Source organism: Neophocaena asiaeorientalis, unplaced genomic scaffold (assembly GCF_003031525.2).
Source record: "Neophocaena asiaeorientalis asiaeorientalis breed wild unplaced genomic scaffold, Neophocaena_asiaeorientalis_V1.1 scaffold225, whole genome shotgun sequence".
In the NCBI taxonomy this organism is placed as follows: Eukaryota; Metazoa; Chordata; class Mammalia; order Artiodactyla; family Phocoenidae; genus Neophocaena; species Neophocaena asiaeorientalis.
Genome location: NW_020172364.1, coordinates 5758284 through 5774960, shown reverse-complemented (window position 1 = coordinate 5774960; position 16677 = coordinate 5758284). Strand labels below are relative to the sequence as shown.

The window sequence follows — 16677 nt, the reverse complement described above, 5'->3', positions numbered from 1 at the left end:
TCAAACTGAACACCTTTTTATTGAAGTATAGTTGATTTACAATGTTGTGTTAGCTTCAGGTGTACAGCAGTGATTCAGTTATATGTATATGTATATATATATGTATATTGTTTTTCAGATTCGTTTCCATTATAGGTTATTACAAGATATTAAATATATATAGTTCCCTGTGCCATACAGCAGGTCCTTGTTGTTTATCTATTTTATATGTAGTAGTTTGTATCTGCTAATCCCAAACTCCTAATTTATCCCTCCCCACGCACTTTCCTCTTTGGTAACCATAAGTTTATTTTCTATGCCTGTGAGTCTATTTCTGTTTTGTAAATAAGTTCATTTGTATCATTTTTTTGGATTCTACATGTAAGTGATATCAAATGATATTTGTCTTTCTCTGCCTGACTTATTTCACTTAGTATGATCATCTCTAGGTCCATCCACGTTGCTGCAAATATATATATATATATAGGCTTTATTTTAACAGCCAAAAATTGGGAATAACCCCAAAACTCTGTCAACAGATGAATGGATAAACAAATCTTGGTATTTCCATATGGTGAGACACTATTCAGCAATAAAGGAATGAACTACTGATACACAAACATGGATGAATATCAAAATAATTATGCTGAGTGTAAGAAAAGCATATGCTGTATTGTGCTATTTATGTAAAGTTCTAGAAAATGCAAACCAATCTATAGCAATAAAGCAGATTAGTGGTTGCCTACGGATGGGAGGCAGGACATGGAGAGGGGCAGAAGGGAGGGATTAGGTGAAGGAAGAAACTTGGGGGGTTGATGGTTATGCTCATTAACCTGACTTGTGCGGAGAACTTCATAAGTGTATACATATGTCGAAACTCACCAAATTGTACAATTTAAATATATGCAGGTTTTTGTCCCTCAATTATACCTTAATAGAGCTGCATGGAAAAAAAATGGGTATCATTTAATAAGCATCTACTTTGTGGGAAGAACATTATAAAAATAATTTTTAATCTTCACTCAAAGTAGGTATTATTCAGCCCATTTTACATATGAGGAAACTGAGTCAGAAAGGCGAGGTAGTCATGCAGCTACGGTCAAGCCAGGCTCACACCCAGATCAAACGTCTTCGAAGCTGGGGCACTCTTCTCTGCATTGTGATGGCTTCCCACAATAGTGACTTTCCAGCGTGAAGACCCCTGTCCTAAGCAAGGCCTCGAAGAGGAATCTGAAAGAATCACTGGGATGCCAGGGGATCTCCGGCATCACTGAGATGACACCCTCTCCCTGCTGGGTTGCCATTGCCACAAATTCCTCTAACAGTCAAGCCCAGCCCATCACAAGTACTGGGCCAGACAGGCTAAGGCAGAGAGTGGGCTGTACCTCCTCCCCAGAACATTCTTCCCTCTACAGCCAGAGTGGTTTGGTGTGACAGACCCTGACCAGACATTCAGAACAGACTCCAGCTCCACTTGTGTCACAGACAAGGCCCTTTCCCTTTCTGGGCCCCCCTCCCTCAGATATAAGACGTGAAGGCCAACCAACTAGCTCTCCAAGGAACTCTTTCAGCCCTAATTCATATTCTGAGGGCCCTGCTGAAGTGAGCTTTTCCTCCTTCTGAAGCTGATCGTGTGCTACAGACGAAAAGGATTCTAGATTATCTACAAAACTGTACCCTCAGCTCCCCCATAGACCCCAGCTCCACACACAAACATACCCAGCCCACTTAGCACCCATCCAAATCGCTCCCTCAGCCACTCCACCTCCTCCCCTCGCCCCGACCCCTCTGCAAGGACCTTCCATAGGCCCTGACCCACCCTTTGCTGCCTCGTTCCCAGTTTTCAGGGTTCTGGGAACCCTGGGACACACAGAGCAATTTGAGACATAATTTCTCCCTTTCGAATTCTTGCAGGAAAGATTGGAGCTGAGTGGTTACCAGCTAAGGTATGTCATGTACAGTCTTGATGTAGGTAGCTCTTCCCCTGTCCCTTGTCACATCAATGTGCCCAAGGCTGGGCCAGAATCTCTTGCCCAAACAGGCCAGGATATTTGGCTGGGTACACAGCAGGCTTTCAGTAAATATCTATAAAACTGAATTAAATCCCTCTTACCAGAGGAATAATCTCTTGTTTAAACATGGAGGAAAACCAAACAGACCTAACTCGGTACATTCCCCTGCAAAGAGCACTGAGAGTACAGAGGCCGAGAAGCCCCGCCCCGCCCCCCCACTTCTCACTGTCTGAGAGGCCTGGGGCCAGCAGAATCCTCCTCACTGCCTGGGGCATCCCATGAATGAGGGGACTACACTTCAGCACTCTATGGATGCTCCCTCACTCTGATGCTATGTTACTGCACAGGGAACAGCCATTGGGGTTTGAAAGGAACAGTGGAGCTTTTCATAAAGCTCCGAGCACTTTGAGCTGCCGCTGTTCCCATAGCCTCAGAGATGAGGGAAAGGAGCCTGGGGGAACGAGTACTGGGGGGGGCAAGTACTTACTATAAAGAACACTCAGGAACTTTGAGAAGCTGCAGAGGGCACAGACAGGCCTAGTTTACATCTCTGTTACTTTTGAATTGTGGAATCTTGGGCAAGTAAGTCTCTTTTACCTCTGAGACGCAGTTTCTACATCTGCCACATGGGGATAGAAATACCCACCTTGTTAGGTCATTGCAGAATTAGAGACCAGATCGCAAGCACAGATCCTGGAACCACCGTGAGATCAATCAACACCCTTCTCTACCCTTCCTTGTGTATATATACTTTAAAGATCCTCAGATAACATCTTCTCAACTGGTTTCACTGACCTAGAAAGCCAAGCCTCTGATGAGGAAGAAGACTTAACTCCAAGTGCACTGGAGGGGCACGTCACGAAGTGCACTGGGGCTGGGGCGGCAGACACAGGGGAGGGGCTGAGGAGGGGGACACAGGGCTGGCACCTGGAGAACACCCACATGTCCCCGTGCCAGGGACACGCAAAGGTTCAGTGAGCAAGTGGCCTCAGGAGCAGTGCCCGTCTCACCAGCCCATGTCCCTCCCTCCCCTGGAGCACACACCTTCACCTCAGGCCCCGATAACCATGGCTGTGTGAACTGCCTTCTTAAAATGAAAGTGCGGCACCAGGTGGCCCCTACAGTCCTTTCCACTTCTGTAATTTTACAAACTACACTTCTACACAGTACACTGGCGCTTAACTGATGCCCTGCCTTCTCCCCATCCCCTCTTTCAAGATACTTAAAGGAGGTTGGGAAAAGGAGCCAGAAGGTTCAGAAAGCAGAGGGAGAGGGCACAGGCGGGGGCTCCATTATGCTAATTTAATTAGCGCTAATCTGCTGACGGCAGGGCCTTGAAGAAAGAGGCTTTTGTTTAAAATTCACATTTGGCAGGAAGTGCCCCTGCTCCGCTAAATCCGCCCCTCCTCCTCCACCCCCACCCCACCATCAAAGCTTGTGAGTCCAAAGCTCTGATTTCAGCCCTGGCTCTCATAGCCAGCAGGGCCAGGGCTTCCTTTTCACGCTACCCTTGACTTCTTGATTTTTCCAGGAAGGAAATTTGCCCCAGATGTCGGTCAGTAAATGGAGAGTTTTCATCTGCCCTTATGAAAGGGTGTCAGTAATTCACAGATTTCCCAAGAGGCGAGAGCCAAAAAGGGAAGTGCCAGCCAACTTCACTTCATCAATACACAAAAGGCTTACCAATCAATTAAACCCCCTCCCTCCACAGGCAGGGAAATTCACAATATGAAAAACGCTTCATTTTCACTGTATTATGGGACCTTAACTTATGGAATAATAAGAACAGAAACTCAGTCTTATTCATCTATTCAACTAATGTTTATTGAGCACCTACTGTTCATAGAAGAGAAATCAAGGGATGCACAGGTGAAGGGACTTGCCCCATGCCTCCCAGCATGTCCGGGGTAGAGCAAGCACTGGAACCAGAGGTGTGCTGGTAATCTGAATCTCCAAAACAAAAAAGCCCTGGTTTGCAGCAAAGGCTAATTTCTGTGGTATCAATTTTCCCACTATAGCCAATTTCAGCTCACCAACAATTTATTTTTTAAACATCTTTATTGGAGTATAATTGCTTTATGTTGTTGTGTTAGTTGCTGCCGTATAACAAAGTGAATCAGCTATACGTATACATATATCCCCATATCTACTCCCTTTGGCCACTCCCTCCCACCCTCCCTGTCCCACCCCTCTAGGTGGTCACAAAGCACCCAGCTGATTTCCCTGTGCTGCTTCCCACTAGCTATCTATTTTACATTTGGTAGTGTATATATATCCATGCTAGTGTCTCACTTCGTCCCAGCTTACCCTTCCCCTCCCTGTGGCCTCAAGTCCATTCTCTACATCTGGGTCGTTATGCCTGTCCTGCCCCTAGGTTCTTCAGAACCATTTTTTTTTTTTTTTTTTAGATTCCATATATATATATGTTAGCATACGGTATTTGTTTTTCTGACTTACTTCAATCTGTATGAGACTCTAGGTCCATCCACCTCACTACAAATAACTCAATTTCGTTTCTTTTACAGCTGAGTAATATTCCGTCGTATCCATCTTCTTTATCCATTCATCTGTCAATGGACACTTGCTTCCATGTCCTGGCTACTGTAAATAGTGTGAAATGAACACTGAGGTACATGACTCTTTCTGAATTATGGTTTTCTCAGGGTATGTGCCCAGCAGTGGGATTGCTGGGTCGTATGGTAGTTCTATTTTTAGTTTTTTAAGGAACCTCCATACTGTTCTCCATAGTGGCTGTATCAATTTACATTACCACCAACAGTGCAAGAGGGTTCCCTTTTCTCCACACCCTCTCCAGCATTTGTTGTTTGTAGATTTTCGGATGATGCCCATTCTAACTGGTGTGAGGTGATACCTCATTGTAGTTTTGATTTGCATTTCTCTAATGATTAATGACGTTGAGCATTCTTTCATGTGTTTGTTGGCAATCTGTATATCTTCTTTGGAGGAATGTCTATTTAGGTCTTCTGCCCATTTTTGGATTGGGTTGTTTGTTTTTCTGATATTGAGCTGCATGAGCTCCATGTATATTTTGGAGATTAATCCTTTGTCACTTGCTTCGTTCACAAATATTTTCTCTCATTCTGAGGGTTGTTTTTTTGTCTTGTTTATGGTTTCCTTTGCTGTGCAAAAGCTTTTAAGTTTCATTAGGTCCCATTTGTTTATTTTTGTTTTCATTTCCATTTCTCTAGGAGGTGGGTCAAAAAGGATCTTGCTGTGATTTATATCATAGAGTGTTCTGCCTATGTTTTCCACTAAGAGTTTTATAGTGTCTGGCCTTACATTTAGGTCTTTAATCCATTTTGAGTTTATTTTTTATATGGTGTTAGGGAGTGTTCTAATCTTATTCTTTTACATGTAGCTGTCCAGTTTTCCCAGCACCACTTACTGAAGAGGCTGTCTTTTCTCCATTGCATATTCTTGCCTCCTTTATCAAAGACAACGTGACCATATGTGCATGGGTTTATCTGTGGGCTTTCTATCCTGTTCCATTGATCTATATTTCTATTTTTGTGCTAGTACCATACTGCCTTGATTACGGTACCTTTGTAGTATAGTCTGAAGTCAGGGAGCCAGATTCCTCCAGCTCCATTTTTCTTTCTCAAGAATGCTTTGGCTATTCGGGGTCTTTTGTGTTTCCATACAAATTATGAAATGTTTTGTTCTAGTTCTGTGAAAAATGCCATTGGTAATTTGATAGGGATTGCACTGAATGTGTAGATTGCTTTGGGTAGTAGAGTCATTTTTCACAATGTTGATTCTTCCAATTCAAGAAAATGGTATATCTCTCCATTTGTTTGTATTGTCGTTAATTTCTTTCATCAGTGTCTTATAGTTTTCTGCATACAGGTCTTTTGTCTCCTTAGGTAGGTTTATTCCTAGATATTTTATTCTTTTTGTTGCAATGGTAAATGGGAGTGTTTCCTTAATTTCTCTTTCAGATTTTTCATCATTAGAATATAGGAATGCAAGAGATTTCTGTGCATTAATTTTGTATCCTGCTACTTTGCCAAATTCATTGATTGGCTCTAGTAATTTTCTGGTAGCATCTTTAGGATTCTCCATGTGAAGTATCATGTCATCTGTAAATAATGACAGTTTGACTTCCTCTTTTACGATTTGAATTTCTTTTATTGCTTTTTCTTCTCTGATTGCTGTGGCTAAAACTACCAAAACTATGTTGAATAATAACAGTGAGAGTGGGCAACCTTGTCTTGTTCCTGATCTTAGAGGAAATGGTTTCAGTTTTTCACCATTGAGAACGATGTTGGCTGTGGGTTTGTCATATATGGCCTTTATTATGTTGAGGGAGGTTCCCTCTATGCCTATCTTCTGGAGAGTTTTCATCATAAATGGGTGTTGAAATTTTTCAAAAGCTTTTTCTGCATCTATTGAGATGATCATATGGTTTTTACCCTTCAGTTTGTTAGTATGGTGTATCACATTGATTGATTTGTGTATATTGAAGAATCCTTGCATTCCTGGGATAAATCCCACTTGACCATGGTGTATGATCCTTTTAGTGTGCTGTTGGATTCTGTTTGCTAGTATTCTGTTGAGGATTTTTGCACCCATGTTCACCAGTGATATTGTCCTGTAGTTTTCTTTTTTGTGATGTCTTTGTCTGGTTTTGGTATCAGGGTGATGGTGGCCTTGCACAACGAGTTTGGGAGTGTTCCTCCCTCTGCTATATTTTGGAAGAGTTTGAGAAGGATAGGTGTTAGCTCGTCTCTAAATGTTTGATAGAATTCACCTGTGAAGCCATCTGTCCTGGGCTTTTGTTTGCTGGAAGATCTTTAATCACAGTTTCAATTTCAGTGCTTGTGATTGGTGTGTTTATATTTTCTATTTCTTCCTGGTTCAGTCTCAGGAGGTTGTGCTTTTACAAGAATTTGTCCATTTCTTCCAGGTTGTCCATTTTATTGGCATAGAGCTGCTTGTAGTAAACTCTCATGATACTGTGTATTTCTGCAGTGTCAGTTGTTACCTCTCCTTTTTCATTTCTAATTCTATTGATCTGAGTCTCCTCCCTTTTTTTCTTGATGAGACTGGCTAATGGTTTATCAATTTTGTTTATCTTCTCAAAGAACCAGCTTTTAGTTTTATTGATATTAGGTATTGTTTCCTTCATTTCTTTTTCATTTATTTCTGATCTGATCTTTATGATTTCTTTCCTTCTGCTAACTTCGGGGTTTTTTTTGTTCTTCTTGTCTAATTGCTTTAGGTGTAAGATTAGGTTGTTTTTTTGAGATGTTTCTTGTTTCTTGAGGTAGGATTGTATTGCTGTAAACTTCCCTCTTAGAACTGCTTTTGCTGCACCCCATAGGTTTTGGGTCGTCGTGTTTTCATTGTCATTTGTTTCTAGGTATTTTTTGATTTCCTCTTTGATTTCTTTAATGATCTCTTGGTTATTTAGTAGCATATTGTTTAGCCTACATGTGTTTGTATCTTTTACATTTTTTTCCCTATAATTGATATCTAGTCTCATACCATTATGGTCAGAAAAGATACTTGATACAATTTCAATTTTCTTAAATTTACCAAGGCTTGATGTGAGACCCAAGATATGATCTATCCTGGAGAATAGAGCACTTGAGAAGAAAGTGTATTCTGTTGTTTTTGGATGGAATGTCCTAAAAATATCAATTAAGTCCACCTTCTTTAATGTGTCATTTAAAGCTTGTTTCCTTACTTATCTTCATTTTGGATGATCTGTCCATTGGTGAAAGTGGGGTTTTAATGTCCCCTACGATTATTGTGTTACTGTCGATTTCCCCTTTTATGGCTGTTAGCATTTGCCTTATGTATTGAGGTGCTCCTATGTTGGGTGCATAAATATTTACAATTGTTATATCTCCTTCTTGGATCGATCCCTTGATCATTATGTAGTGTCCTTCTTTGTCTCTTGTAATAGTCTTTGTTTTAAAGTCTATTTTGTCTGATAAGAGAATTGCTACTCCAGCTTTCTTTTGATTTCCATTTGCATGGAATATCTTTTTCCATCCCCTCACTTTCAGTCTGTATGTTTCCCTAGGTCTGAAGTGGGTCTCTTGTAGACAGCATATATATGGGTCTTGTTTTTGTATCCGTTCAGCCAGTCTATGTCTTTTGGTTGGAGCATTTAATCCATTTACATTTAAGGTAATTGTCGATATGTATGTTACTATTACCATTTTCTTAATTGTTTTGGGTTTGTTCTTGTAGGTCTTTTCCTTCTCTTGTGTTTCCTGCCTAAAGAAGTTCCTTTAGCATTTGTTGTAAAGCTGGCTTGGTGGTGCTGAATTCTCTTAGCTCTTGCTTGTCTGTAAAGATTTTAATTTCTCTGTCAAATCTGAATGAGATCCTTGCTGGGTAGAGTAATCTTGGTTGTAGGTTTCTCCCTTTCATCACTTTAAATATGTCCTGCCACTCCCTTCTGGCCTGCAGAGTTTCTGATGAAAGATCACCTGTTAACCTTATAGGGATTCCCTTGTATGTTATTTGTTGCTTTTCCCTTGCTGCTTTTAATATTTTTCTCTTTGTAGTTAATTTTTGATAGTTTGATTAATGTGTCTTTGTGTGTTTCTCCTTGGATTTATCCTGTATGAGACTCTCTGTGCATCCTGAATTTGATTGACTATTTCCTTTCCCACGTTAGGGAAGTTTTCAACTATACTCTCTTCAAATATTTTCTCAGACCCTTTCTTTTTCTCTGCTTCTTCTGGGACCCCTATAATTAGAATGTTTTTTCTTTATTCTGCTCTGAAGTAGTTATTTCCACTATTTTATCTTCCAGGTCACTTATCCGTTCTTCTGCCTCAGTTATTCTGCTATTGATCCCATCCCGAGAATTTTTAATTTCATTTATTGTGTTGCTCATCATTGTTTGTTTGCTCTTTAGTTCTTCTAGGTCCTTGTTAAACATTTCCTGTATTTTCTCCAGTCTATTTCCAAGATTTTGGATTTACTCTCCAAAATACTGTCATTACTCTGAATTCTTTTTCAGGTAGACTGCCTATTTCCTCTTTACTTGTTTGGTTTGGTGGGTTTTTACCTTGCTCCTTCACCTGCTGTGTATTTCTCTGTCTTCTCATTTTGTTTAACTTACTGTGATTCGGGTCTCCTTTCCACAGGTTGCAGGTTTGTAGTTCCCATTGGTTTTGGTGTCTGCCTCCAGTGGGTGAGGTTGGTTCAGTGGGTTGTATAGGCTTCCTGGTGGAGGGGACTGGTGCCTGTGTTCTGGTGTATGGAGCTGGATCTTGTCTTTCTGGGGGGCAGGGCTGTGTCCAGTGGTGTGTTTTGGGGTGTCTGCGAACTTAGTATGATTTTGGGAAGCCTCTCTGTTAATGAGTGGGGTTGTGTCCCTGTCTTCCTAGTTGATTGGCATATGTCCAGCACTGGGGCTTACTGGCCATCAGGTGGAGCTGGGTCTTAGCACTGAGATGGAGATCTCTGGGAGAGCTCTTGCTGATTGATATTATGTGGTGCCGGGATGTCTCTGGTGTTCCAATGTCCTGAACTCGGTTCTCCCACATCAGAGGCTCGGGCCTGACACCAGGCTGGAGTACCAAGACCCTGTCAGCCACACGGCTCTTTTGGGAAGTCTGAGGTCTTCTGCCAGCGTTCAGTAGGTGTTCTGTAGGAGTTGTTCCATATGTTGATGTAGTTTTGATGTATTTGTGGGGAGGAAGGTGATCTCCACATCTTACTCCTCTGCCATCTCTCTCTGGGCTTCTATATTGCCTCAGGGATGTGGCTCTGGAGGGTGTGGGTCACTTCTTCCATGAGTCCGCTGTGGAGAAGCTTGAGGGCACCCAGCATCTCTTGAAGATGCAAAACCAGCACAGTGGCTGTGCCCTCTTCCAGGACATGCAAAAGCTGTCCCAAGATGAACTGGGCAAAACCCTGGATGTTAAGGAGCCTGCCATGGCCATGGAAAAGAACCTGAGCCAGGCCCTTGAAGACCTGCATGCCCTGTATCCTCTATTTTATTTATTTATTTTTGGCTGTGTTGGGTCTTCGCTGTTGTGTGCAGGGTCTCTCTAGTTGCTGCAAGCTGAGGCTACTCCTCGTTGCAGCGCGCGTGCTTCTCATTGCAGTGGCTTCTCTTGCTGCGAAACACGGACTCTAGGCACACAGGCTTCAGTAGTTGTGGCATGAGGGCTCAGTAGTTGTGGCTCGCGGGCTCTAGAGCGTAGGTTCAGTAGTTGTGACACATGGGCTTAGTTGCTCCATGGCATGTGGGATCTTCCCGGACCAGGGATCAAACCCATGTCCCCTGCATTGGCAGTGGACTCTTAACCACTGTGCCACCAGGGATGTCCCCTAAAGTCATTTTTTAGTGAGCTTAATGAAATGTTTTCCAACAACCTCCCCATGTAATTTCTGTCACTCTATCTTCCTTGGATAGGAGAGAGAGAAAGAGAGAGAGAGTGTGTGTGTGTTTCCTGAAAGTTTGACTTCCCTTGCAGAACAGAGCAGCTGCACCAACATTAAGCATTCCCCTGAATCTGGTGCAGTCTTACCTGGAGGATAAATTCATTCCCTTTGGAGTTCAAATTTCACCAGCAATTGAAAAAATACAACATCCTGTTAAGATTCCAAAAGACCTAGTCTGAAAAATCAAAACCTCTTTAGCCACCAAATGACCTTGCCTCCGATTGGGCTGAGATGGAAGCCGATGGTTTGAACCAGAAACGACTGCCCCTTCTTTCCTGAGCCTGAGAAGAGGAGGTTTTCACCACCCCACAACAGGAGGCATTCTGCCCTCTCTGTCCCCAAGCTGGGATTCAAGTGCTCTTACCTCAGTGCTGGGACAGAGGCCTTGCCCCAGGGCTTGGGCAGGTTCAAGTGGACCAGTTCATTTCAGCTGCGGTCCAGGACTTCACTGCTTCTCTCTAAGCTGCTCTTTGCAGATCTCTATACAGTTCACTCTACTCTGCCTGCAGGAAGTTAAAAAAAAAAACAAAGCCAAGTTGGCAGCTAAGCATCAGAGGCACATATGTTAATACACGCAGCAGGGTAAACACCCTCGCTCCTCCCACCCCTGGTCACTCCGGCCACTTCAGAACCCCTTCCAGAACTACAGCCTCCTTCCCAGGGCTCAACCTGGCCATCTGTTCACCCAGACCTACCCCTTCTGGAGCTGAGCAATTTCAGAGTGAGCTGCAGATGAAGCAAAGCAAACTCCACTACAATCACTTAATCCTTGTGCTACTTGCTATTATTGGTAAGAAAAGCAAGGGTAAGAAAGCAACAGTTCTGGCCCTGAGTCTTGTGTTTATCTAAGGCTTGTGGACAACTGATGTCCATTAACAAATGCATCCAACTTGGTCTCCCTTTGACCTGTAGTATTTTGTTTATAATGTTACAAATGTGAATTCAATTCCGAATTTATTGGAGGAAGATTTTTAACTGAACCTAAAATTTCAACCTGTGTATTATTGGGGCTGGCTGGCTGGATAGCGTTTGTTTTTAAAGCAACTGTTGTTTTTCTTAGTGCCAAAGAAATGTATGTTTAATCTAAAAATTTTAGAAAATATAATTGTCAAAAGAAGGAAAAAGTCACCCACTCTTCACCCCAGATGACTACAGATAACACACCATTCCTGGTCTTTGTTTTTTAACATTTATTTATTTATTTGCCTGTGCTGGGCCTTAGTTGCAGCATGCAGGGATCTTCACTGCACATGCGGGGATCTAGTTCCCTGACCAGGGATCAAACCCTGGCCCCCTGCATTGGGAGCACGGGGTCTCAGCCACTGGACCACCAGGGAAGTCCCCCCTTCCTGGTTTTATTTTGTTATCCAGATTTTTTACAAGGATCCAATAAAGCTAGGCGTGATTTAGTAGTCTGCTGCAGCATTTGATTAGCTGTAGTATGTGCCCCTGGGCTCAAAGGCTGGACAATTAAGTCATCTTCAACTTTTTTTGCATATTACAAATAGTATGTAAAACTAAATCTTTGGGGGAAATCCATGGTTATTTCCTTAAGAATCGGTCTTAGAAATCAAATTTCAGGGTCAAAGAGTTTCCAAATTTCTCAGGCTTTTGAACAGTCTTGGCAGGCTATCTCCAGGACTACTATACCATATAAACTCCCAGCAGTGGAAAACTCTGCCCATTCCTCTAATGCTCCTCTCCTCCAGTCCCTCCCTCACACACATTCTTGCTCACCGTGTGTAACGTTTCTAGTGGAAATGAGTTAGAGTTCTGGGAGTCTGAGTTTTCATACTTCATGCTCACACTCAGCTCAGCCCAAGGTTAAGACAAGATCTATGATGAGAAAATGAGCTCCCCTAATCAAGTTTTGGTGGGGGGGGGGGTTGTGCATAAGTAAGAATTGGTAAAGAGGGAAAAAGTGAGAAATCCACTAAGGAAGAGAGAAGGAGTGGTAATACGCAAGGATGGTGTCCAGGAGAAAGAGACCCTGAGATGCTAAGAGAAACAAGAGCCATTCCGTGAGACCACAGATGCTTACGGGAACTGACATCAGATGAAACTAAAGGTGAAGTGAGCCATTTGAGGGGTTGCAAATGTTAAGATTTCACAAAGATTCAGGGCAGAATAGAGCAAACAACAAAGGTATCAGGTGAGATGGAAAAATAAAAAGTCACTTGTGGCATCTGGGCACTTTGCTGCCGTCTATAATTAATGCCAGCAAAACACCAGGAGCCAGAGTCACTGTGGGGAAAGTGGGCCAGGCCAGGAAGAGGTCTCTACCTGCAAACAGAGCTGAGCTGGTAGCCACCTGGGAGGCTGCCAGTAAAGAGCCTTCCCCAGAGAAGAGGAGCAAAGTGCCCCCGGGATGGGGGGACTACGGGGCTGGTGACCCACCTACCTCATTAACACAAAGCAGGTCCCCACTCTCCATCTCTCTCTAGCCAGCCTCTGCCTTTTGCTCTAGGCCAAACCTTCAGTGAGAAATGGATAATTCACCAAGTAATTTGTCTAAACAGACTGAATGGATTTCTGTGGCCCTGTGACCCAGGCAAAGACCCTGGGGACCCAAATCTCATGTTCCTTCCCAGCTGCTCCCCCCACCACCACTCCACCCCGTGTACCGTGCACTCCAGCCACACAGAAATCTGCAGACTAATGAAGAAATGCAGGGTCCCATTAGTGTTTTTTAAATCCTTTGGAAGATGGCTTGTAGACCTCCAATATTACTCAAATAGGCAAGTCATTCTACCTGCCTACCCTGCTGCTACCCCACCCACTCACACACTTGGGCTTCTGCTTATGGACAAAGGGTGGAATTCTGACCTAAAAGCAACTCAGTGTACAATGGAGAAAAGACAGTCTCTTCAGTAAGTGGTGTTGGGAAAGCTGGACAGACACACATAAATCAATGAAATTAGAACACTCCCTCACACCATACACAAAAATAAACTCAGAATGGCTTAAAGACTTAAATATAAGACATGACACCATAAAACTCCTAGAAGAGAACATAGGCAAAACATTCTCTGACATAAATGATAGCAATGTTTTCTTAGCTCAGTCTCCCAAGGCAATAGAAATAAAAGCAAAAATAAACAAATGGGACCTAATCAAACTTATAAGCTTTTGCACAGCAAAGGCAACCATAAACAAAAGGAAAAGACAACCTATGGACTGGGCGAAAATATTTGCAAACGATGTGACCAACAAAGACTTAATTTCCAAAATACATAAACAGCTCATACAACTCAATAACAACAACAAGAACAAAAAATAAAACCCAATCAAAAAATGGGCAGAATGGGCTTCCCTGGTGGCGCAGTGGTTGAGAGTCCGCCTGCCGATGCAGGGCACACGGGTTCGTGCCCCAGTCCGGGAAGATCCCACATGCCGCGGAGCGGCTGGGCCCATGAGCCATGGCCACTGAGCCTGCGCGTCCGGAGCCTGTGCTCCGCAACGGGAGAGGCCACAACAGTGAGAGGCCTGCGTACCGCAAAAAAAAAAAAATGAGGAAAGGTGAGGGTGAGGGAGGGAGGGATAAATTAGGAGTTTGGGATTAGCAGATACAAACTACTATATATAAAATAGATAAATAACAAGGTCCTACTGTATAGCATAGGGAACTATATTCAATATCCTCTAAGAAACCATAATGGAAAAGAATATGAAAAAGGATATATATATATATATATATATATATATATATATACACACACACACATATAGATGAATCACTGTGCTATACACCAGAACTAATACAACATCGTAAATCAACTATACATCAATATAAATAAACAAACAAATGAAAGCAACTCACCCATAAATAAGGGAACTGGTGGTAGACCCAGTTCCCTTAAAGGAAAGGTAGTGGGCACAATATGAGAAGCAAATGCCATGCACAAGATCAGGTGATGGGGGTTGCGAGGCCCTGCAGAAGGAAAGGAAGCTGGTCTTACAAAGAGAACAGGGCAGAGGTCTGCGGAGAGGCAAACAGGAAACCGTGCAGTCCAGAGAAGGCAGCCGGTTAGGAACTTTCCAGTGGCTTTGAGGCTCATCTGTACTTCCTATTTTTGTTCCCGTAAGTATTCCCTGAATCCCTTCAATAGACCTCTGAAGAGCTTGGTTTAGACCGGCGCAAGGGTCCCAGCTGCCTCTGACTCACTAAAAGCCGTATGGGGCTGTGAGACCAGAGGGACTCTCCCATGATCCAGTGCGTGGCTTTGCGATAGGGCGTTAGTCATCTATTGTGGCTGCTCAAAAGCCTTTTTTTTTTTAACTTTCTTCCAAACATTGTGGCTGGGCTTTTGATAGATGAGGTAACGGGAAAGGACAGCTCTGGATTGCAAGTGTATCTTGTATGTTGCAGAAACATGAGAAATAAACAATAGCAGAGCTGTAGAAACTTCAGGTTTTTCTATTGTATTATAAGAATTTTCTATTAAGTGGCTTATACCAACACTTCCTATCACCCTACGAGTGCTACACATTCGATCCCAGGGTCTTCTTGCATCCCCCTTGTCTCTGAGCCCCCTATGGACTCATGTGCTTCCTTGTAGTTTTAATACAGCACCCATTTAATGCAGGACACCACTTCTGCTCCCTGACCTCCCTCCTACCCTGCAAGGGTCACTGGCTTGACATCAAGATGTAGTTTCACTACTCTCCCTCAGCCGAAGTTTCACCCACCTCCTTCCTCATACTCAGGGTCTGTTCTCTGCTTGATCTCCCCCTGCCATCACTCCTGCCCACAAGGTCTTCACACCTTATAGTCCCTGGCAGCTTCTCAGCTAATCCCCTTCCTCCTCTGTGCTCAGTCAGACCCAGAAGCACCCAAACATGACTCTAAGGAAGAGAGCAGACACATGAGAGGCTGCCTTGTCCTCATGAACTCCCTCATGCCCCCAGCAAGCATTTCCTTCAGAGGTGCACTGTGTGAGGCCCTCACCCCAGACCAGAGCCAGGATTTAGAGACCCCACCCAGATCCAAAGAAGTTCATAAAATGAGCCAAGAACACACACTAAGAACTTCACACCCTAGCATCCCCACTGGTAAGTATCCTCCTGGCAAGACCATTACTAAAGGACTCAGTTTTGAGTGAGAGAATGGGTTAACTTGTCACAGAGTTAGGGCCCTGGCCCCAGGTCCCTGGCTTAAATGGGCAATCACCACAAGCACACAGGAGCCTTGGGGTAAAAGATAACTGTTAACCCTGGATCCATTAATCCACATTATCTGAGATGTGAGCAATTGTTCTGATTGTGTTTGGACTTGGAAGCTAAGTGAGCTAAGAGCTTTTATCAATCCTTGGGCCTAAAACATTCCAGGATCTGGGTCACTACAAGTTTGCTGAGCCCTGCAGTCCAATCAGAAGGCAGTACACCCAAGATGCTGTAAGAACTTCTGTTAAAATCAGCAGAATTCATGGATTATTTCCGTGGGTTAGGGGAGAGCTAGGCCAAGCTCTTTCAATAAAAGAGCTGAAATTAAATTTGAGTTGAGCACTGAATACACAGGTTCTGACAAAAAGAGAAATGGCGTAGGAAGTTATTTTCAAAGAACCAGAAAGGGGAAGTTCTTCTGCCACTGCCATATGCAAAGTATCCAAAGGAGGGTGCCTCTAGCTCAGAACTTTGACTGTGTTGTCACTATATTGTCTGTAGCGAACAGTCACTCCATTTTGACTGTGCTTATTTCTGGTGCCAGTGTGGATATGTGGGGCGACGCTAAGCCCTCTGCATACATGATTTCAGGCCCTGTCCCACCCCTCCACCCCGCTAATTTCTGCTGCTCAAATGCAACAACTTTCAACTCTTTTATCTATTTCTGGGGTTACATCAGTGCATCTAAATAGCATGCTTATATGGCTCTGTTTTTTCAATGTTAGATATTATCTACTGACTTCCTATTACAGAAAATGAGGATTTAGTTCTCTTTTACCACACCCCACATAACTCTTCTCCGTCCCACATTCTCCTAATAGCTTTAGACTGTTTTTTTATTAAGTCAGCGTCAGAAGTTACATTATTATGACCAGATAAATTGTTGTTCACACCTGAACCATGGAGCCATGTGGTGTGTTTTGATTAATTCCTTTTGTGTACATTCCGTGTAAATCCTACTATTCAGATGTTGAACTTCTTAGAATGATCCTTTCTTATTTTTCACTTCATAGCCTTTTTTTGTTTGACTTCCTACAAGATTTCTTCAACTTCATATTCCAAACCCTCTCCCGATTCATTTATTTCT

At 43.1% G+C, this 16677-nt stretch overlaps 1 protein-coding gene across 1 annotated transcript in view; it reads right to left on the bottom strand.

Annotated features, from left to right (window-relative positions):
• The window catches only part of ST6GAL1 (ST6 beta-galactoside alpha-2,6-sialyltransferase 1), a 135413-nt gene that overhangs the window by 98652 nt on the left and 20084 nt on the right, over positions 1–16677 (bottom strand). Inside the window, exon 2 of the mRNA XM_024767128.1 lies at positions 10792–10930. The gene's annotated coding sequence lies outside the window, so the exon portion shown is untranslated. The remainder of the gene's footprint in view (positions 1–10791; positions 10931–16677) is intronic.